At 38.9% G+C, this 24,554-nt stretch overlaps 1 long non-coding RNA gene across 1 annotated transcript in view; it reads left to right on the plus strand.

The window, feature by feature from the left end:
• Nucleotides 1–215: 215 nt before the first annotated feature.
• The window catches only part of LOC140691511 (uncharacterized), a 30,270-nt gene continuing 5,931 nt past the window's right edge, over nt 216–24,554 (plus strand). The window contains exons 1-2 of the long non-coding RNA XR_012067218.1: nt 216–419; nt 776–910. This is a non-coding gene — a long non-coding RNA (uncharacterized lncRNA). The remainder of the gene's footprint in view (nt 420–775; nt 911–24,554) is intronic.

Consider the following 24,554-nt stretch of genomic DNA (forward strand, 5'->3'; position numbering starts at 1 on the left):
TCCAGGTTAACTGAGAAGAGGTTTTAAAACCTAGGAACAACAGACGTGCTAGATACAAAGAATACAGGGCAGTGCCTTCCTCAGTCACATCCCTCCTGCCCTCTCCCATTCCCACAATGAGTTTTATAAATATTTTGTCAGACAGACATTGCACTCCCAGTTGTTATCATTATCAGCCATTTCCTTATTATCTGTGGTTTACGATGTATTTGCTCCAGGGACATTCCCGAGATAAGGCAGGAGCAGATGACTGAGCCACTTGTTGATGTCCACTTGTGTCAAGCCTGTTAAGAATGATTTTTGGGGGGATTTGTTGAATGTGCCAGACTGTCCAGTGAGTGGTGATGATCCCCTGCATCTGCTCTGGAGTCAGCCTCGTCCTCTCCTTTGCTCTGTTCTCATTTATCTCTCTTCAGCAGGTGAGCCAGTGATCTGTACTTCTATGATACATAAAACACTTCTTATTTCACGGTAGAATTTGGGGGCTGCTATGAAAACGCATATGTTTTAAGAGTGAATTGAGTCGGAGGATTAAACTTAAAGCCCCCTTGATTTAGAATCAGAAATTAATATGATGGAGGGAGGGTATAGCTCAGTGGTAGAGTGCATGTCTAGCATGCATGAAGTCCTGGGTTCAATCCCCAATGCCTCCATTTAAAAACAAATAAATAAACCTAGTTATGCCCCCCAAAAAAGAAAAAAATAAATTAACATGAGGATGAAGCTACAGAGTGATTATTTGTGTCTTCTGAAATTTCCTTCTGTCTTTCTGCAGGAAATTCTAAGGAGAGAAGTTCAGAATCTACTTTGCTTGGCTGGGCTATTACACTCAGATGCTCCTCCTGGCAGCAGTCGTGGGGGTGACTTGCTTTCTGTGTGGATATTTTAATCAAAATAACTGTACCTGTGGGTAATTGTCTTTATTCCTTGTTACCGTTCTTACTTAACTTAGAATGACATTCTCCAGGAGCATCCATGTTGCTGCAAATGGCCCTAAATTGTCAGTTTTTATGGCCGAGTAGTATTCCATTGTATAAATATACCACTTCTTTAGCCAGTCATCTGCTGATGGACATTTAGGCTGTATCCATGTCTTGGCTACTGTAAATAGTGCTGCTATGAACATTGGGATGCAGGTGTCATCCTGAAGTAGGGTTCCTTCAGGATACATGCCCAGGAGCAGGATTCCTGGGTCATATGGCAAGTCTATTCCTAGACATTTGAGGGAACTCAATACTGTTTTCCACAGTGGCTGCACCACACTGCATTCCCACCAGAAGTGTAGGAGGTACCCCTTTCTCCACAGCCTCTCTAGCATTTGTCATTTGTGGATTTTTGAATGATGGCCATTATGACTGGTTTGAGGTGATACCTCATTGTAGTTTTGATTGGCATTTCTCTGATAATTAGTGACATTGAGCATTTTTTCATGTGCCCATTGATCATTTGTATGTCTTCCTTGGAGAATTGCTTGTTTAGGTCTTCTGCCCATTTTTGGTTTAGGTTATTTGGTTGTTTCTTATTAAGTCATTTGAGCTGCTTATATATTCTGGAGATCAAGCCTTTGTCAGTTTCATTTGCAAAAATATTCTCCCATTCTGTAGGTTGTCTTTTTTTTTACATATGGTGTCCTTTGCTGTGCAGAATCTTGTAAGTTTCTTTAGGTCCCATTTGTTTATTCTTGCTTTTATTTCTATTGCTTGGGTAGACTGCCCTAAGGGAACATTTCTGAGATGTATGTCAGATATTTTGCCTGTATTTTCTTCTAGGAGGTTTATTGTATCTTGTCTTATGTTTATCTTGCTGAAGAGACTGTCTTTATTCCATTGTATATTCTTGCCTCCTTTGTCGAAGATTAGTTGACCAAAAGTTTCTGGGTTCATTTCTGGGCTCTCTATTCTGTTCCATTGGTCTATATGTATGTTTTTGTACCAATACCATGCTGTCTTGATGACTGTAACTCTGTAGTATTGTCTGAAGTCTGGGAGAGTTATTCCTCCAGGCTCTTTCTTTTTTTTCTTCAGTAATACCCTGGAATTTCGATGTCTTTGATGGTTCCATATAAATTTTATTGTGATTTGTTCTAGTTCTATTAAATATGTCTTGGGTAATTTTACAGGGATTGCATTAAATCTGTATATTGCCCTGGGCAGTGTGACCATTTTAACAATATTGATTCTTGCAATCCAAGAGCTTGGGATACCTTTCCATTTTTTAAAGTCTTCTTCAATTACCTTCGCCAATGGTTTATAGTTTTCTGTGTAAAATTCTCTCACCTCTGTGGTTAGATTTATTCCTAGAAATTTTATTACTTTGGGTGCTATTTTAAAGTGTTTTATTTCTTTACTTCCTTTTTCTGTTGATTCATCATTAGTGTAAAGAAATGCAACTGATTTTTGAACATTAATCTTGTAACCTGCTACCTTGCTAAATTCTTCGATCAGCTCTAGTAGTTTTGGTGTGGACCTTTTAGGGTTTTCTATATATAGTGTCATGTTATCTGCATGTAGTGACACTTTTACCTCTTCTTTTCCAATTTAGACCCCTTTTACTTCTCTTACTTGCCTGATTGCTATGGTCAGGACTTCCAAGTCTATGTTGAATAAGAGTGGTGATAGTGGCATCCTTGTCTTGTCCCAGAATTTAGTGAGAATCTTTTGAGGTTTTCACCATTCAGTGCTATGCTGGCTGTAGGTTTGTCATATATAGCTTTCATGATGTTGAGTTATGTTCCCTCAATACCCACTTTGGTGAGAATTTTTATCATAAATGGGTGTTGAATTTTATCAAAAGCTTTTATGCATCTATTGAGATGATCATGTGGTTTTAGTCCTTTCTCTTGTTGATGTGAAGTATTACATTGATTGATTTGCATATGTTGAACCACCCTTGTGTCCCTGAGATGAACCCCATTTGAGCATGTTGTATAATCTTTTTTATGTGCTGTAGAATTCTATTTGCTAGTATTTTGGTAAGGACTTTTCTTGCATCTGTGTTCATCAGTGATATTGTTCTGTAATTCTCTTTTTTGGTGGTGTCTTTGCCTGGTTTTGGTATCAGGGTGATTGTGGCTTCATAGAATGAGTTTGGGAATATTCCTTCTTTTCAATCTTCTGGAAGAGCTTGAGAAGGCCTGGTATGAGTACTTCTTTGTATGTGTGGTAGAATTCCCTGGTGAAGCTGTCCAGTTCTGGATTTTATTTGTAGGGATTTTTTTTATTGTTAATTCGATTTCATTCCTAGTGGTCATTTTGTTCAAGTGGTCAGTTTCTTCTTGATTCAGTTTTAGTGGACTGTATGTTTCCAGAAACGTGTCCATCTCCTCTAGGTTATCCCTTTTTTTATGTAGTTTTTCATGATATTCTCATATGATAGTCTATATTTCTATGTTATTTGTTGTAATTTCTCCATTTTCCTTTCTTATTTTGCAAATTTGTGCTCTCTCTTTTTTCTTCTTTGTGAGTTTGGCCAGAGGTTCTCGATTTTATTTACTCTTTCAAAAAATTGCTTTTGGTTTGATTGATTATTTTCTCTATTTCTTTAATCTCTATTTTATTTATTTCCTCCCAGATCTTAATTATTTCCTTCCTTCTGCTGACTTTTTGGGTGTTTTTACTCTTCAGTATCTAGTTCTTTTAACTGGTGGGTTAGATTGTTTTTTTTGAAATTGTTCTTCATTTTTGAGGAAGGCCTGTATCGCCCTAAACTTTCCTCTTAGCACTGCTTTTGCTTTGTCCCATAAGTTTTTTGTGGTTGTTTTCATTTTCATTTGTCTCAATGTATTCCTTAATTTCAACTTTGATTTCATCATTGACCCATTTTTTTTTAATAGCATGTTGTTTAATCTCTATGCTTTCCTTTTTTTTATGCTTTGTTTCTCTGAAGAGATTTCTAGTTTCAATGGCATTGTGGTCAGTAAGGATACTTGAGATAATTTCTATCTTCTTAAAATTTTTGAGGCTTCTTTTGTGACCAAGTACATGATGAATCCTAGAAAATGTTCCACGCACACTTGAAAAGAATGTATATCCTATTCTGGGGGGTTGTAATGCTCTGAAAATATCCACTAAATCTAATTTTTCTATTGTATCATTTAATTTCTCTGTTGCCTTATTTATTTTTTGTGTGGAAGATCTGTCTAGTGATGTTAATGTGGTGTTAAAACTTCTGACAATGATTGTATTCCCATCAATTTCCCCGTTTATCTCTGTTAGTAGTTGTTTTATGTACTTAGGTGCTCATGTTGTATGCATATATATTAATGATTGTAATATCCTCATCTTGTATTTCTCCTTTAATCATTATAAAATGCCTTTATTTATCTTTCTTTATGGCCCTTGTTTTAAAGTCTATTTTGTCTGAAATCAGAACTGCTATACCTGCTTTTTTGGAGTTTCCATTTGCATGGAATATCCTTTTCCGTCCATTCACTCTCAATCTATATGTGTCCTTCTCCCTAAAATGTGTCTCTTGTATGCAGTTTATTGAAGTTTTTTGCTTTATTATCCAGTCTGCCACTCTGTCTTTTGACTGGAGCATTTAGTCCATTATCATTTAGAGTAATTAATGATAAATGAGTGTTTATTGCTATTTGAACTTTTATTTGCAGTTGATTTCATATTTCTTCTTTGTTCCTTTCTTCTTCCTTTTGTGGTATGGTAATTTTCCTTTCTGTTATCTTGGATTGTATTTAGTTTTTGTTACTCACTTGTAAGTTTTTGGCTTGTGGTTACACTTTTTTTGTAAGCCTGTTAAGCAATTACTGTAACTGTGTGTACTAAACAGATAGTAATGCAATCTCTAACCCATCCTACCTAGAACGAAAAATTTAAGAAAAAGAAGAAAGAAAAAATACTCTATATTTTCTTGCTTCCCTCTCCCACTCAATGATTTAGATGTCTTCTTTTACAATTTCATGTTCATTCTATTTGTAATTCATGGTAGTTATCACCTTTCCAGTTATGAGCTCTCATTTCTGTATCATCCTGCTTCTTTTTTATTTAGAGTGTACCTTACAATATTTCTTTTAGCATGGGTTTAGTGTTGCTAAAGTCTTTTAGTTTTTCTTCTCTGTGAAATTCATTACCTCTCCCTCTGTTCTAAAGGATAGCCTTGCTGCAGAAAGTATCCTAGGCTGCATCTGTTTTTTCATTCAGGACTTTGTATATATCTTTCCACTCCCTTCTGGCCTACAGTGTTTCTGTAGAGAAATCAGCTGAGAGCCATCTCTTGTAACTCACTCTTTGTTTTTCTCTTGCTGTCTTTAGGATCATTTCTTTATCCTTCAGTCTGGCCATCTTGATTTTGTTATGTCTTGGTGTGTGTCTCTTTAGGCTTTTCCTGTTTGGGAACCTCTGAGCCTCCTGTACTTGGGTGTCTGATTCTTTCTTTATGTTTGGGAATTTTTCAGTTATGATTTCTTTAAATACCTTCTCCATCCCCTTTGTTCTTTCTTCCCCTTCTGGAACTCTTATGATGCATAGATTGGCATGCTTTATATTATCCCATAGGTTCCATATATTGTTTTCATGGTTTTTTATTTTTTTCTCTCAACTGTTCTGATTGTGTGCTTTCTGTTGTCCTGTCTTCTAGGTCACTTATTCGTTCCTCTGCATTATCTAGCCTGAGTTGTACTGCCTTTAGGTCAGATCTCATTTCAGCCAATGAATTTACCAATTCTACTTGGCTCTTCTTTATAGCTACTATTTTGTTTTTGACATATTTTATGTCTCTAAATACTATCTCTTTTAGTTCCTTCAGTAATTCGATCACTTCTTTTTAGAAATCTTGATCTAATAGGCCATTAATATCTATTTCATTGATCATTCTTTCAGGGGATTTCTCTTTCTCTTTTAATTGGGAATACTTTCTCTGCTTCTTCAACTGCTCATATCTCTCTGGCACTGTGGCTTAAGGAGTATCAGTTATCTATTGTGGCCCTTAAAGGGGTTTATTTCTTTATCTATCTAAGGCCTATGCTGGAATAAAACTTAAAAATGAGAGAGAGAAATAGAATTTTAAAAGAATGGAGAAAAAGAAGGTTTGAAAACAGTGTATAATCAATAATAGAAGAGCAAGTTGAAGAAGAATAGGAATCGAGTTGAGATGTCTTTTTAAAACCTTAATGCAAAGAAGAAAAAACTCAAAACACAATATTTAAAACCTGTGAATAATCAATAACATATCAAATCCAAGAGAATTAAAAATGAAATGAGAATTGTAAACATATAGAACTGTTTAAAAAGTAAAGATTAAAAAGCTAATAGAAAATAAAACAGGTATAAAAAGATTTTAAAAACAAAGATGTGTTCTCCTAGAGACTGAATGCTCTTAATGGTTTTATTGAGAGGTCTTTGTGTCTTCTCCCTGTTTCATGAACTCAGCTTGCTCTGTTGGCCCCCTCATCTGTGCTGCTCACAGTGTCCATTGGCAAGAAGACTGCACCCCTCCAACACTGGGTCAGGTGCTGCTCTCCTTCGCGGTGGGCGGGTGGGTCACTCCCCGTTCGGATGCCACAGTCAGTGCTGTGTCAGTTGCTCCATAGGTGGGCTCAGCTTCAAGAATAACAGGTTTATGGAGATATAATTCACATACCGTAAAATGCAGCCTTTGAAAGTGTGCATTAGGGTTTTATGTACATTTCAGGGTTGTGTAGCCATCACCCCCAAAAGGAACCAGTACCCTTTAGTAAGTCAGTCCCTAACCTTCCTTTCCCTTAGCCCTCAACAGCCACCACTCTACTTTCTGCCTCTACAGGTTTGCCTGTTCTAGGCATTTCATATAAGTAGAACCATACAGTATGCTGCCTTTTTTGATTATCGTCTTTCATTTAGTGTGACGTTGTCAAGGCTCATCCATAGTGTAGCATATATCAATACCCAAATTCCTTTTTGTATTCAAATAATATGCCGTAGTTATAAATACACCACATTGCTTATCCATCCATCAGTTGATGATGAATAATTCTGCTGTAAATGCTCATGGACAAGTTTTTGTGTGAACACATATTTTCACTTCTCTTCAGGATATATCAAAAAATGGAATTGCTGGGATGTATTCTGCTTTTAACATTTTGAGGAATTGCTAATATAGCTTTTAAAGTGACTGAAGCATTGTATATGTCCAGAAGTAATGTATGAGGAGTCCAGTTTCTCCAAATCCTCATCTACACTTTTTATTACTGGGTTTATAGATTCATATTTATATATCATATATCATATATATTTGTCATCCTAGTTGGTATGAAGTGGTATGTCATTGTGATTTTGATTTCTGTTTCCCTAATGCCTACTGATGTTGAACATCTTTTTATGTGCTTAGTTCCCATTCGTATGTCTTCTTTGGAGAAACATATATTCAAATTCTTTGCCCATTTTAATTACATTTGTCTTTGTATTGTCATGTTTTAAGTCTTCTTTGTCTATTCTGGATAAAAGTCCCTTATCAGGGAAAATTTTGGAAATATTTTCATCCATCCTGTGGATTGTCTTCTTACTTTCTTGATGAAGTCCTTTGAAGCACAGAAGTTTTTAATTTCACTGAAGTCCAGTTTACTTGATTTTTTTCTTTTGTTGTTTGTGCTTTTGGTGTCATATATTACAAGTATTTGTAATCCAAAGTCCTGAAGATTTCCTCATTGTTCATTTTCTAAATGTTTTATAGTTTCAGGTCTGTGATTTATTTTGAGTTAATTTCCATAAATGGTGTTAAGATAAAAGTTCAGTTTTCTTTCTTTCCAGGTGTATGTACAGGTGTCCCAGCATCATTTTTGTAAAGATTATTTTTCCCCATTGGATTGTCATGGCACCTTTGTCAAAAATTAAATGGCTGCATGTAAGACTTTGTTTATGGTCTCTTAGTTCTTTTCTCTCAATCTATTTTTCTGTCCTTTCTGCAAGTACCACACTGTATGGATCACAGTTTTGTTAGTGAGTTTTGAATTTGGAAACTTCAAAACTTTGTTATTTTTCAAGATTGTTTTGACTGTTTTGGGTATCTTGCATTTACATATTAGTTTTAGGATCAGCTTGTTCATTTCTGCCAAAAAGCCAGAGCTGCATTGAATATATAGGTCATTTTGAGGACAATGGCCATCCTAACAATAATAAGGCTTCTGATCCATGAACACAGAAGAGCTTTCCATTTATTTTAGGTCATTTTTAACTTCTATCAGTAGTATTTTAGTTTTCAATATACAAGTTTCAGATATTTTTCTCAGTATTCCACATATTTTTTCTTAATATTACTAATTATTTTATTCTTTTTGATGCTATTGTAAATGAAAAGGTTTCCTTCATTTTATTTTTAGATTATTCACTGCTGTTGAATAGAAATGTAATCACTTTTCATATATTCATCTGTGTCTTACAATTTTGGTCAGACTGGGTTATTAATTCTAAGAGGATTTTTTTTTCTTTTCTATTTTTCCTTTGTGGATTCCTTGTGATTTCAATATATAATATCATGTCATCTGGAATCAAAACAGTTTTATTTCTTTCTTTCTAATCTAGAGGCTTTATTTTCTTTGTCTGATTGATTTGACTAGAACCTCTAGTACAATGCTGATTTTGGGAGGGAATAATTCAGTGCTTCTGCATTATGTATGATCTTTGCTTCAGGTTTTTCATAGATGTTCTCTGTCAAGTTGAGGAAGTTCTATTCCTAGTTTTTATCCATTATTCTATTAATATGGTGTATTACATGAATTGACTTTTGTATGTTGTACTGCCTTTGCATACCTGGATGCATCCCACTTAATGGTGGTCTATTTTATATGTTACTGTTTTGGATTTGCTTGTATTCTGTTGAGGATTTTTTGCATTTATATTCATAAGAGATAGTCTTTAGTTTTCTTGTGATCCCTTTGTCTGGTTTTCGTATCAGTGTGATACTAGTCTCATTGAATGAATTGGGAAGTGTGCCCACCTTTTTATTTTCAGACGAATTTGTGAAGCATTTTTTGTTTGTTTTTGTTTTTGTTTTTGTTTTTGTTTTTTCTTTAAGTAGTTGATGGAATTCACCAACAAAGCCATACGGGCCTAGCATTTCTTTGTGTGAAAGTTTTGGATTGCTATTTCAGTTACTACTTACTGTAGGATTATTTGAGTTTTCTATTTCTCCTTGAATTAGCTTCAGTCATTTATGTCCTTCTAGGAATTTACCCATTTCATCTACATTATCTCATGTATTGGCTATATAATTATCCATGGTATTCCCTTACATTCCTTGTTATTTTTGTAAGGGCAGTAGTGACATCCTTCCTTTCATTTCTCATTTTAGTAATTTGAATCTTCTCTCTTTTTTTTTCAGTACTAGATAAAATTTGTCAATTTTATTGAACTTTTCAAAGAACCAACTATTCCTTTTGTTGATTATTCTCTATTGTTCATCTATTGTCTATTCCATTTATTTCTGCCTTTAGTATTTTGATTAGAATGTTTAATTCATTTACATTAATGTAATTTCTTATCAGATTGAAGTTACAACTGCTGTCTACTTTCTATATGTCTTTTTTTCCCATTCCTCTATTACTACACATTTTTGTACAAAGTAAGCATTTTCAAGTGTGTCATTTTAATTTGTTTATTTTATCTTTTTCTTCTCCTCCTCCTCTTCCTCCTCCTCCTTCTCTTCCATTGCCCTGGAGATTATAATTTACATCTTGTTTTAAAGCAATCTAGTTGACATGAATACCAACTTAATTTCAACAGTACACAAAAACTTTGCTTTGGTATCAGTCTTTTCCCTCCCCCTCCTCATGCTGTCACTGTCATACAAATTGCACCTTTATGCATTTATAAGCTCATCTACACAGTTTCATAAGTATTGTTTTATGCAGTTGTCCTTTACATCAAATAGAACAAAACATTTACATGTAATACTCGATTTATACTGTTTTATTTTTTTACTCATGTAGTAGTGCTCTTTATTTTTCAGGCAAGTGTCCTTTCATTTATACCTGCTGGACTATCCTTAGTATTTCTTGTAGGGCAGGCCTGCTAGCAATGAATTCTTTCAGATTTTGTCTTTGTAGGAGTGTCTTAATTTCTCCTTTAATTTTTTTTAAAGAATCATTTTGCTGGCTATAAAATACTTGGTGACAGTCTTTTCCTTTTATCTCTTTGACAATACCATCCACTGCCTTCTGGTCTCCATGGTTTTTGATGAGAAATCAACTGTCTTACTGAGGAGCCTTTCTATATGTTGAACCACTTTTCTCTTTCAGCTGTCAAGATACTTTATTCTTGTCTTTTGACACACTGAGTCTGATGTGCCTATTTTAGATGTCTCTACGTTTATAGCACTTGGAGTTTGTTGAACTGCTGGGATGTACAAATTAATGCTGTCATCAAATTTGGGAAGTTTTCAGCCATTATTTCTTTATATATTCTTTCTGCCCCTTTTTTTCTCTCCCTCCTTCTGGCACTCCCATTATGTGTGTATTGATATTGTTGATGGTGTCCCACCTATCTCTGACACAGTGTTCTATTTTTTTTTATTCCTTTTTCTTTCTGTTCCACAGACTGGATAATTTCAGTAGTTTTAATTTAACTGACTTTTTCTCCAACAAGTTCATATCTACAGAGAAACCTCTTATTGAAGTTTTTATTTTAGTCATATTTGTATCTCTAGAATTTCTAGTTGGTTTTTATTATAAATTTTATTTATTGATATTCTCTGTACAATGAGATGTGCACATAATTTAATCCTTTAGGCATGGTTTCTGTTAGTATTTTGAATATGTGTGTAATTGCTTATTTATATCTTTGTCTAGTAAGTCCAGTGTCTGGGCTACCTCAGGGAGTTTCTATTGACTACTTTTTCCCCATCTGTTATGACCAAACTTTTCTGTTTCTTTGTACATCTTCTAATTTTCTGTTGAAAACTGGACATTTAAAATATTACAATGTGGCAGATCTGAAAGCCAGATTTTCCTCATCTCAAGGGTTTATTGTTGCTTCCATTGTCATTGCTGCTGCAGCTATTTATTTAGTTACTTTCCTGAACAAATTCTTTAAAGTCTGTTTTCTTTATCATGCATGACCATGAGATCAGTGTGTGTGAAGAAAGCCTAGTTGTCATCACTGTAGTAATAATTGGACAGTGATTTCTTTCAATGCCTGGAGCCAATCGTTTGAGCTGTTGCCAGGTGGCTGTGTGTCCACATGCTGAGGGATGCCCTCAGCACCAGCATGCAGTCAGCAGCTCTTCCGTAGCCTTTAGTTCTTGCTTATGCAGAACCTCAAGTTCAGCCAGTGTTGAAGGCTTAGGATTTTCTCAGATCTTTCCTTGCCAAGTGCCACACATGTATATTGCCTTCTACAATTCTCAGAATTTTTTGGAGCTTTTTAACCCTACCTTCACCCCCAGAACTTCTCATTACTCAATTTTGCCTTCTAAGTTTCCTAGTCAGCAACTAGTTAGCCTCTACTGGTCCCACTGCCTCAGGCAGTTGTAATGTTAGATACTCACTGCTGATTTTTTCCCACACACACTCTGGGGACAGGCTGTTTGCACAGCATGAGTTTGTGACAGGTCACATAGTGACAGCTCTCTGGGGGCGGATTTTTTGGGTAACTTTAAATCACTTCTGCCCCTACCTTGATTGTGAGACTATTGCTTATAAAGGCCACCATTTAGGTGAGGATACAGGGATGGGGTAGATCAAGTTACAATGCCTCAAAACTCACTATCTTTATGGAGATTTAGCTGTTTTTCTTTCTCAAATAAAGACTCCCCGGATTGCTGGAAGTCTTGGTTTAATTTCCACAGTTCTACAGAGGTTAATTTTGACAAATTTTGCCATTGTCATTGCTTCATAGAGGAGTAAGTTTTCCAAGATATTTCCTCAGATATTCTAGAAGTGTATCCCATTTGCATTTGTGTTTAACTGAGTTACTTGCAAGACTAACTAATTCTACAGCTCCAGCCCCATTCACATAAGAGTCCATCTGCATGGATTCTCCTACAGCAGTGTACAACCTGTTGTCAGATTGTTGTTTTTCTTATTAAAGTGTAGGGGTTTTTAAAAATATGCTCATGAATAGCCTTTTGTCATTTTTACACGTTATAAAACTTCCACTAGTCTGTAGCTATTTTTTCCCCTCACTTATCGTTGCTTTAATGAAGTTCTCACTTTTAAGGATTTTCAGTAAAGCAGTTTGTGGATGCTGATCACACGGGTGAGGCATTTAACTACTGTCTAAACCTCAGTCTTTGCTCTGATTCACTGTCTGGAATATCTGAACACATCTACTGAACCCCGTATACCAATGGATGCTGACAGACCTAATTAAAAAAATGCTTTTTAAGTAAAGCAAAAAATATTAACTTTGACACTGGAAACGACAAATCTCAAATTCCCTAGCTGATCTTGCTTTCTGTGATCATGAGCTACATCATGTTTTTAGAGCCGACAGGCATATTGAACTACTGATTTTATTTCATCGGATTTTAGAATGCAGAACACATTTCAGGCCCACTTATAGCACCATATGTGTATCTTAAAGGATATGTACATATGATGATGTCTTTAATATAAGTACCTTATTTTATTTTAAGTACCTACTGCTGTGCACCTCATTAAGGAAAGCTTGAAATTGCAGTACTGAAATTTTTCATACCACCATCATCCCATAGCATCTCTTTTGCACTTAGATGTTGTGTGGCAGAGTATTATTCTGCTCCCTAGAAATGATCAATGTTGAAGGGGAAAAAAAAAACCCTCCTCAAATAAATATACTCCAAATCACACTTATCTGAACAATGGCCACCATTTTAGTCCATAGTCCACACAAATCCATCTACTCATACTGACTCAGAGTCCTCAACATAGACAATCCACCCCTGAATTCAGGGTCCTCAACACACATTCTATCCCCTCCCCATTCCTTGTTGATTCTGACCTACTTTTGTCCAAAGCGTCCTGCCAGTCTCTTTGCTACCTGACTGCAGTTTTTAATTTTTACCTTTGAGTTCCAGATTGCGCCTAGTGATTTCCAGAGAAACGCCAGACACTTGGCTCATCAGGAGGGGCAGTGAGGATTTCAGAAAGCTGTTAACCTAACTCACTTTCAGATCAGTGAGTGGCTGTTGTGAGCATTCCTTCTAGATCTCTGCCATGCAGGCTGCATCCACCCCAGCAAAATAACGTAGCTCATCCAACCACCTCAGCGTCCATTCATCTGGGTTTCTTCTTTCAGTGACACTCAGATGCTGCTGATGGGCATTATATATATATATATATATATATATATATATATATATATATATATATATATTTTAATTGAAGTATAGTCAGTTACAATGTGTCAAATTCTGATGTACAGCACAATGTTCCAGTCTTTCATATTCACATATATATGTATGAATTCCTTTTCATATTTTTTTACTAAAGTTTATTATAAGATATTAAATATTTTTCCCTGTGCTATACAGAAGAAATTTAGTTTTTTAGCTATTTTTATATATAGTAGTTAATATTTGCAAATCTCAGTCTCTGATGGGAATTTTTAAAGCCACATCTGGAATCCTTGTTGCGGAAGAGTCTGAGAAATATATTTTTGACCTCATAGCCTTTTGGTTAGGAAGTTGGAATAAAGGCTGACCTGGCTCACCTAACTTGTCTGCCTTTGTGAGTAAAGAGGTCTGGAGTTTCAAGTCCCAATGAAATGTCCCAGCCCTTCAGTAGCAAACTCTTAAAGCAACCAAAATGCTCCCATCTACCAGAGCATGACTTGTCCTTAGACACTGCTGGACATAACCACCGACACTGTCTAAGGCATTGTCTTCATCTGGTGCACACTTTCTTTAGATGTGTAATATCCTGATTAACAGGACAAGCTAGTTTGGATTCCCAAGGCCACAGGCAGCCTTCTGCCTGACTTTGGTGTATATATGTTCATTGACGTGTCCTCTCAGATCAGCTAGAGCTGCCTGGTGTGTGGTTTCCCAGAGAATGTGGGTGCAGTGCTCCCCACCAGAGTCCTACCAGTTGTTTTATTGCAGGAAGAGAGAGAGCAAAAGAGACAGAACAGGAAGTTCTTGTCCAGCCTCAAACACAGTCACCCCCGCCGAGGGCTCTTGCTCTGCGACACACAGCAGTGCAGGTCAGCAGCAATGTGGCCCCGGTGTACTCCAAAACATGGTGTGGTTTTACTGGGTTATCTGTGTCTTTCATGGGCCCTGCAAAGTTCTCGGCTTTGTGAAATGGGGAACTAAGGAACTCCCACCCATGGCTGTAGCTCCCAGGGTTTGCACCCTTACGGGTTTTGAGGATTTGCTGGCAACTCATTCTTTTTCACTGGGTCATTTCTCGGTTACACCTGCAGTCCTGTGACTTCCTTATCAGAACTGCTCCTTACGTTCGGGATTTAGTGAAAGATGCCATTTTAGCCTGTAAGTTCATGTTCAGGGAGGAGGAGGAAGAAGCACAGATCAGAAATGCTGTTTTGCTTTTTTTATTATTGTTTTCATAAGCCGTCTCCTGTTGTCGAATGGACACTGAGCAAATGAATGACTGTTACACTCCCATTTGAAGGATGAGAAAAACGACACTCAGGGAGAGGAGGCAAACTTCCTGAGGTTCCAAAGACCAAAAGGGATGAGCACAGAATAAGATCCCCGCAAATTTCTTGGCTGTCATTCGCCTTTAGGTCAATGACAGAGTGCCATGTGTAGTAGTAAAGTTGTAGCGTGCTTTTAAAAGGGTGCAGATGTTCTTGTTTTGTTTATAAAATCACAGCGTTTTGTCTGAGACTCTGAAAAAGAGAAATGGGTTAGAAAATGTTGGTTTCTCATCCTTGGTCCTTCCTCCCCTTCACAGATATGGACCCTTCCATCTGTAGCAGGAATAAGACAGCCCCAGCCTTCCCATCTCATGAGATCAGTACTCATTCATTTCATTCCTGCCCACCAGTAGGTGATAAAGCACAGCGAGATTTTCATGTCCTGCTTCACTGATTCTTGTGAAATTAGGTGTTTGAAGATAGAAACTCATGAAAGGAAGCTGCCTTTTTTTATATAAAGTGCAGTAATTTTCCTAGCAGAGAAGGAAATTGAGGATTTTCTTCATTGAAAATCAATAGAGATTTCAAGAGCATCTGTATTTCTGATGCATAGATTAAAATGACAAAATCTAGAGGGATTACCGAAACACAAGGAAGATACCAAAAGTGTCTTTAAAGAGCTTTTCTAAGACTGGGCTTGTAAAGAGACTGTTAGTTGACAGAGACCCTCTTCTCACCCATAGTCCCTCTCCTTAGGTTGGAAAGGGCCTGCGCTTCCCATGTGTGCATTCCTGGTGCTTCAAGTGAGTTGTAGGTTAGGGCGGTGCACATGGTGCTCCCTTCAGTTTGTCCATCCTAAGTAACCCCTGGCAGTCAGAGGGCGAGTGTGTTGCAACGACGTGAACCATTCACCATGCTCTCCGTGGTGTGTGCTCATCTCAGCTCATCCAGGCTCAGGTGATGGCAGAGCAGAGAGTGGTGGCAAGAGGTCAGCCATGAGTAGGAGGGAGCAACTGGAGTGAGCTGGGGCCCAAGTGGCTAGGAGTTCCAGGTTGAATTCCCAGGACTTCCCACAGCTCATTCATTCAGCTAATACTTCTTCTGTACCTGTCATGTGCTGGTGCTTCCATTGTGAACAGAACCAAATCCCTGTCCTCATGAAGATGACGTTCTAGTGGACATAAGAAATGATAAACGCAGAAGCAGATCCACGTCAGGACACATGAGTGCCGTCTACTTTGGAGTGCACAAGGTGAGATCCTTTGGGAAGGAATGTATGATACAGGAAAATGTGGGGGAGAGGATGGCCGTATCCCAGGTCTTATTTGGGTCCCTGAGATGCACCTCGTGATGTGTGGGTCCTTGGTTTGCACAGGAACGAATCCAAGAGAGAGCCACAATTCAGTAAATGTAGATTTATTCAGAGAGATATATACTCCACAGACAGAGTGGGCTGTTTCAGAAGGCAACAGAAAGGCCATGAGGCGTGAGGGTTGGGTGCTCCAGTTTAAAGGAAAAGTAGATACACACTCCACAGACAGAGTGTGGGCTGTCTCCCTCAGCAGAGAGAGCAGCCACGAGGTGTGGTTGTTAGTTTTTATGCCCTCAGTATCTTCATATGCTAATAAGTGGGAGGAATATTCCAACCGCTTTGGGGAAGGTGTTGCGATTACCAGAAATTGGGCCACCACTCACCCTTTGACCTTTCATGGTCAGCCTTGAACCTGTCCTGGCACCTGTGGGAGTGCCATATAGCATCCTGCTGTATTTCAGTGAGTGTGTATTGAAGCTCAAGATCTACTGGGAGTTGACTTTTCCACCGTCTCGGTGCTAATGGCTGTGCCATTCTTTTAATGGCAGTGCCCTTCCCCCTTCCCTCCTGTCTCATGAAGGAGCTCTGGACTGATTGCACAATTGCAGAGCAGGGGATAGAGTGGAAAGAACTTCATAAGTGGAAGGTGGAAGGCAGTGTTGGTAGTAGAATTCTCAAGTCAATTATAAAGTAAGGGTCTTCTGTTTGCTGGGATTACCTGGTGTCATATTAGGGAGCTGTGAGCCTTGGGGACTTCAGTGAGTGGGTGGCTCACTGTATATACTGTGTTGCTTCTTAGGCGGCTCAAGAACAGTTGGCTTATAGGTGACCCATTCACTCAAGCAGGGGTCTTTTTGGGGATTTTCTGCACTTGAGGATAACATGGGTCACATGGGGGGCAGGACCAGCCAGTCACAGCTTGGTCCACAGTCACCTAGTGCCCTCGCGGCTTTCATCCCATGGATGCGTCACCTCCCCCTCGATGGGGACAAGGTCACAAGTGGTGGGGCAGCTTCTCAGTGGCGAAGGCATTGCTCTCCAGACCCAACACTCAACAGCATGGACCCCTGGTGTTGGCCACAGTCTTGGCTAGATGAGGCTGTTGAGTAGCTGAGCTCATGAGACGTGGGTGCCATGCTTCCACTCTCACCAAGAGCTCTACTTTTGAAGGTTCTGGTCAGACAGCCATAAATACTCCCTAGCCCATAAACAAAGAACAGTCCCTTTCACTCGGGGAAGGGCACACAGAAGGAGAACGGATCATCCCGAGAGCAGGAGAGGCCAAATCAGTCCTGCCATCAGGGGTCTGACAGACGAGCCAGCTCAGTTCCTCTTACTAGTTGTTTACTTGGAGGATCTGGGGTATTTTGGTGACCTGCAAGTGTCAGGAAATAGTACACGAGGGCTTTGTAGATTTTCTGGTCCGGTGTTAACTCACCCCATTGTAGCTGTTGTGCAAGGAAACAAAACTTGGTGGACAACAGGCCATGGCCTGTGCTCCCTGGTGGAGCCAGGAGATTACAATGTTAAGAACGACTGCGGGGGCATCATTTCTATGTTGAGAGGCCAGATGGCCTTACATATCTCTCATGCTGGATGTCTAAGTTGCAAAGGGAAACTGGATTTCATCCAGCTCTCCAGCCAAGGAGGAGACCACAAGTGGCCTCCCCCACCAACTGTGAGCTCTTTGCCTCCACTGACAGCAGCATGTATAGCAAAAAGCTGGGCTGCCACCTGCGTTTCCGTGTAAACATCCGAGTAGCCACAGCAATGGCCTCGTGAGCGATGGTGTGCCCAAGGAAGCGCTGTGTGGGACAGAGGGAGGAGTGCTGGGGTCAGACACCGAGAGGGCAGGCAGGCAGTGAGGACATCTGTGCAGTGCAGGTGCCATGGAACTGAGCCAAAGGGAGGCTGGTTTTGAAGCAGGGAGCCTGGGCAGTGCCGTGTTGTTCGTAAGAAGATCCTGGGCTCTGGATCCAAGAAGTCATTGGCTTGATTCCTGACCTCAACCCTCATCTTGGGCAAATGTTTGAAGCTTTCTGTGCCTCTGTTTCTTGGTGTCCCAAATGGGGACAATAGTAGCAATTACCTCTGAGAGTCAGGAGCGCCTTTATAGATGTCATTTCATTACGCTCACAGCAGCCCACGAGCACTGTGCTAGGTCCCCCGTTTTACACGTGGCAGACGAGTAATTTTTAATCAGTAATCATGCAACTAAGAATGGTCATAATCAGCATTTGAATTTGATCCCTGTGTCCAGATAATTTCTATTCTCACTCAGTATTACTGGAATACTAGTAAAGTCAGAACAAACACTGCTGGGAAGTGGGTGCTTGAAACATGTTTGACGTCTTTGCCATTGGGGAGTGTTGAGTTCACATTCCTCATAGCCCTTCCGAGGCTCCCTGCATCTCCGGCTGCCCCTGGTGGGGTCTACAGGGCTCTGGGCAGCTTCTCCTTGTTCTCTAACCCCAAGGCTCTCTGCTCTCTGCAGGTTGATTCTCAACCCTGACTGCTGGGTAGAGCTAACGTCTAAAAACAAAAAAAGGTGGGGAGGGTATGGCTTAGTGGTAGAGCACGTGCTTAGCATGCAAGAGGTCCTGGGTTCAATTCCCAGTACCTCCATTAAAATAAATAAAGCTCAATACTCCCCACAAAAATAAAAGAAGTATTTAAAAAATAATAAACAGTACAAAGGCCCCACTCCAGGCTGTGGTGCACTATTTTTTAAAGGCTCCCAAATGCATCCCATATGCAGGAGGGTGAGAGCTATCCCTATACACCTCTTGTGAGCTTGTCCACTCACACCAATTAGCCTCTTGAAACAGGAAAACTACTTGGCTCAGCCTAGAACTTTCTCCCGATTTCTAGACTTTTATTTGCCTACTGCACATCTCTCCTGGAGCCCACAGGCACCCAGCCAGAACTGAATCAGTTGTCTCCTCTCATGACTTGCCCCTCTTCCTGCCCTTCTTTTTTTTTTTAACATTTTTTATTCATTTATAATCATTTTACAAGGTTGTGTCAAATTCCAGTGTTCAGCACAATTTTTTAGTCATTCATGGACATATACACACTCATTGTCACATTTATTTCTCTGTGATTTATCATAACATTTTGTGTATATTTCCCTGTGCTATACAGTGTAATCTTGTTTATCTATTCTACAATTTTGAAATCCCAGTCTATCCCTTCCCACCGTCTACCCCCCTGGTAACCACAAGTTTGTATTCTCTATCCATGAGTCTATTTCTGTCCTGTATTTATGCTTTGTTTTTGTTTGTTTTTGTTTTTTAGATTCCACATATGAGTGATCTCGTATGGTATTTTTCTTTCTCTTTCTGGCTTACTTCACTTAGAATGACATTCTCCAGGAGCATCCATGTTGCTGCAAATGGCATTATGTTGTTAGTTTTTATGGCTGAGTAGTATTCCATTGTATAAATATACCACGTCTTCTTTATCCAGTCACCTGTTGATGGACATTTAGGCTGTTTCCATGTTTTGGCTATTGTAAACAGTGCTGCTATGAACATTGGGGTGCAGGTGTCATCCTGAAGTAGATTTCCTTCTGGGTACAAGCCCAGGAGTGGGATTCCTGGGTCATATGGTAAGTCTATTCCTAGTCTTTTGAGGAATCTCCACACTGTTTTCCATAGTGGCTGCACCAAACTGCATTCCCACCAGCAGTGTAGGAGGGTTCCCCTTTCTCCACAGTCTCTCCAGCATTTGTCATTTTTGGATTTTTGAATGACGGCCATTCTGACTGGTGTGAGGTGATACCTCATTGTAGTTTTGATTTGCATTTCTCTGATAATTAGTGATATTGAGCATTTTTTCATGTGCTTTTTGATCATTTGTATGTCTTCCTTGGAGAGTTGCTTGTTTAGGTCTTCTGCTCATTTTTGGATTGGGTTGTTTATTTTTTTCTTATTGAGCCGTATGAGCTGCTTATATATTTTGGAGATCAAGCCTTTGTCAGTTTCACTTGCAAAAATTTTCTCCCATACCGTAGGTTTTCTTCTTGTTTTATTTCTGGTTTCCTTTGCTCTGCAGAAGCTTGTAAGTTTCATTAGGTCCCATTTGTTTTTTCTTGCTTTTATTTCTTCTAGGAGAAAATTTTTGAAATGTATGTCAGATAATGTTTTGCCTATGTTTTCCTCTAGGAGGTTCCTGCCTTTCTTATTTCAGGGAATGGCATTATAAATTAGACACTGCCAAAGCCAGAAAGCTGGTCAGCATCTTTGTCCCCTTCCTGCCCTTCCATCACACCTGTGGCCAATCCGTCCACCTGCTGAAATGTTTTCTTCTCTCTCCTCCTGGCAGGGCCTCAGCAGGCCTTCACATGAACCTGCCAATAGTCCTCCCTGCCTCTATCTTGTCTCTTTCTAGATCACTTTGCATGTCTCCTCTACCTTGGAGGCACACAGAGCCCTTTGTGATGTGCCCCTGTGATCTCTCCACCTGGTTGCCTCACCTGCCTCCCACACCCTGTGCTCGCTTCTAGACTATTTGCAGTTCCTGGAAGGGACCTGGCTCTCTTTGGCCTCCCTCCTTTGCATGTGCAGCTCCCCAGGGAGAAATGGCCTTAACATTATAAGTTCACCTGATCAATTCTAGGGCATCTCAGAGCTCACCACAGTGGTTCTCTCCTCTGGGAGAGCCTTGGCTACAGTTCCGGCTCCCTGCCCCGAGCACCCTCTGCTGACTGTTATCCAAGCCCTCTTAACACGCCTCCTCAGCCATCATTTCACAATGAGTCCTGTGCACCTAGGAGCTCCCGGAAGCAGGGACTGTGTCTTTTTCCTCTTTATTCTCAGAGCATTGTAGAGACTCAGGTACAATGGTGGAGGACACAGTGGTTATTCTGCAATTTCTCTAGAGTTGGGGCCTAGGGGTAACAGTCTGGTGGGAAGAAGGGCTTAGGGGATTCACCCTGAAGCCACATTTTCAATTAACATTTCATGTTGTTTTTGTCTACTATTTAAAATTACGAGTCTTAAAACAGAATGATGATTTCTAAAAATTACCGATGATTGAGGAAAATGGCAGTTTTCCATATTTAAGAATATTATTTTAAGTTTGTGTGACTGGGGTGGTGGAAAATAGAAATGCAGGGGCTACTAAAGTATTCTCATCCCCTTCCCCACCCTCAGATCCTTTGGACAGAAGAGACAGAGTGATGTGAGGAGAAGGCTTGGAGGGTGCACCGTGCATTGCTTTTAAATTGTGACAGTTACTTGTGCTTTTAATTTTTTTAATGGAGGTAATGGGACTTGAACCCAGGACCTTGTGCATGCTTAGAACGTGCTTTACCACTGAGATATACCCACCCTTCCCCCCGATATTTGTGTTTTTAGTGGGCATAATATGCTGGAAGCAGGTACTTTAGCATCAGACAGTCACCTGCCTCTGACCATCACGTTAATACCTTTCCCTTGAGCTAGAGAGCTTGTCTGTTTCCAAAAGTTCAATAAATTATCTTCATTTTCTTTTTTCTTAAAAAAAAGGTATTAACTCATTTTTCTCTTTAGTATCGCCTATAAATAAAATGTGATTTTATTAACCATTTACCAAAGTGTTAAGTGTAATAAATATTAAGTACAGATTTCTGAAGCATCAGTCATCACTGAAGATCCACATTCTGCTGTTCTCTCTCTCTGTTAGTCACCTTACTTCTGGAGTTCTGGAATCGGCGCCAGGCAGTGCTTGAGTACAAATGGGACACGGTTGAGCAGGAAGAACAAGTCTGGCCAGAATAGGAGGCACGTTGTCCCCAGGTGGAGATAGATGAGATTACCCAGGAAAAGCGGGTGCTGTTTAGATGCACTTTAGTGTGTTTACTTCTGGACTTGTCAGCCTTGGCTGCATGTTGGAATCACCAGGGGACCTTAAAAAATGTTGGTGCCTGGATTCCATCACTGCAAACTCTGATGGTACTCAGTGGCCTGGGGTGCATTCTGGCATAGGGAAGTTTTTAAAGCTCCTCTGGTTATTCTAATGTGCAGCCAAGTTGAAGGAGCACTGCCTGGAATGGTGGACACAGAAGGGAAGTGAGGTCCTTCCTTCATAATAACAGAAAAAAGGGGAAAAGAAAAAGACTGGTATAAGTGTATATGAAAAGAGGCATTGATCTGTATCCTTTCATAACACCAATAAAAAATGCAAAATATAAATTAGCTGCAATGACACAGATGTAGAAGGAAAGACAAATTGGTTTTTATAGTTGACTCCCATTTTTTCACATGCACCTTCATTATTGCGGCCTCCTTTTCATCGTAGACTAGGTGCCCCTTTGTCTTGAACTAAGTCCCGGTCACTGCTCCCCCTTCCTATTGGGATGTGCACAAAGAAGCATGACTCTCATCCTAAAGTCAGAGAAAGGGTAGAAGAAGCAGGGAAACATTTGTTGAGGTGCCATCAGTATTTGAGCAGTGTTTGAGCTAGGCATTTTACATAATTGGAAATGTAAATTTATTGCTGCCACTCCTGCTGCAAAATTAAAAAAAATAAAACTATATATCTTTGTATCAACATTCCAGAGCTATGAAAAGATGATTTTTGAGTCATCTGTATTATTGCTTCTTTCCATCAGCTGAGATAATTTAGAGCTGATGGTGCTTGCGGTCAGCAGCAACAGGACAGTAGGTTGTGAGCATGAATAACTCTTGGGAAAAAAATGCTTTTACTAGGATCATCTGAAAATGTCTCCAAATATTGATTTAATAAATTGAATCACAGATCTACAGAATGTTGGCACTGAAAAGATATGGAGGGAGTAGGTCAAACTCCTCTTTTTATAAATGAACAAAAATGAGGTTCAGCTACCAATAGAAAGTGACATTGGTCTTTTACAATGTAATAAGCTTCTAATAATCCCCATTATGAATAGTTCCCATTGTTTACAACTGAAGATGTGGGTAAAAGCGTATGTTGGTGAAAGACTGTACATTCAGAGATGAAAGCTGAAACTAAGACAAAATTAGATGTTCATAATGCTTTTGAGTCCTGAAAAACAAAAACTTATCATATTGGCAGCATACAAAAAATACTGAAGAAAAGTTTTTTGGTCATTTAAACTGCCAAGTTTAAATTTAAAATTGCCAACTAATAAGTTTAAATTTTCATTGAAACATGCTTGTTGAAAAATTGAAGATGAAGACTCATTTAACTTTATCATTCTTCCTTATTTAAAAAATTGCCTTATTTTTTTTTAGTTTTTTATTTGAAGTATTTTACTTTACTTGCGAAAGCATGCTCCATTGTTTAGAGAGGCCAGCGTCGTGGTAGTGAGATCTTGCGAATGAAGTTGCCTAAATTCATATTTGAACACAGCAGCTTACTTCCTGAGTGATCTTGGACAACTTAACTTCTCTGTGCCATTGTTTCCTATAAAATAAGAATAAGAGAGTTGCTTCTTCATGACAGTGGTAAAGACGGGTCGAAGTAATGTACAGAATCTACTTGGAAGGCCTCCTGGCAGAGAGGAAGGGCCATGTACTTAGTTACAGCTATTATTATGCTATATCTGGTTTTATAATCCAGGTAAATCTTGAGTCTTACTGATTTCATCTCTTAAAAAATTCTAAATATAAACTCTAAAATGGAAATTCTTAAACTTCATAGATGTAGCTAATTAACACATAAAGTTCAACCAAGAAACACACAGTAGAGACCAGTTAGCTGCAGACAGCTGTGATATTTTCTGTCCTGCACAGACTCTAAGCTGTAACTACCGTCACTTCTGAAATCAAAGGCAAGCTAAGGAATAGAGCTTTAAAGCTTGGCCTGGTCAGGTGTTCAGACTATGGCAGGGAAACAGTTTACTGTTCACATGTGAATTTTCAAAAAATAGTATTAAAACGAACACTGTACGTATTTTGTTGTGCGTTTGACATCGTTAACAGAAAAGAAAAAGAAAAAAAAAAACAGAAAAAAACCCATGCACTTACAAACAATGAGGCTATGTCTGAAAATTATTATTTTTTTATATTATGTTTAGGATTTAGTGACCAGTTAGGAAAAATATCATTTCATTGGTGTAATCCCTTGATTGACTAAACTTGTTTTTTTAATTAGGAAGAAGAGCGTGTTCCCTTTACCACCTGGGGAAAGTGTATACATATAACCCTTTGTGCAAGTGCTCTATTTCTGGGTAAGAACCTGCCACAGACTTTTAAAATCTAATGTGAAATGCTGAGAAAACTGAAAGTCAAGCTGGGAACTATGTAGTCTCATAGAGAAAACTTTTTCCAGAGAACATCTGAGCCAATGCAGGGTGCCACTCTGGAGGTTCCACAGTCTCTTCTGCTCACAGTGCTTCACCCAATTCTTTTCACCTCATTTGTTCAAATCAGATCAGTGGTTTAGGATTCTCCAGGGTCTGATTAAGAGACCAGTTGGAGGCATTAAGATTTCTAAAATTTTCCAAGTGTAACAGCCAAGGTAAAATATCCAAAAATAGCCTAACAAAAGGATAGTAGGAACTATCAAAAAATAAAAGTAAAAACTACTGAAAGGTATAAAAGGTGCTTTAATCACATGATTCTAGATTAAAAGATCATATCTCCAAAGTATCAGAAATTATAAAATTCTTTTGGGTTTATTGTGAATAAAATAATATTAGTAATATAATAATTAATAAGATAATGAGAGTTTTACTTGTTCAAGAATAGCCAGATTAGAAAATAGGGCAGGAAGTCCAGATATGGGTTCTGATATCAATAATAATTTAA

This window comes from Vicugna pacos, chromosome 35 (assembly GCF_048564905.1).
Source record: "Vicugna pacos chromosome 35, VicPac4, whole genome shotgun sequence".
NCBI lineage: Eukaryota > Metazoa > Chordata > Mammalia > Artiodactyla > Camelidae > Vicugna > Vicugna pacos.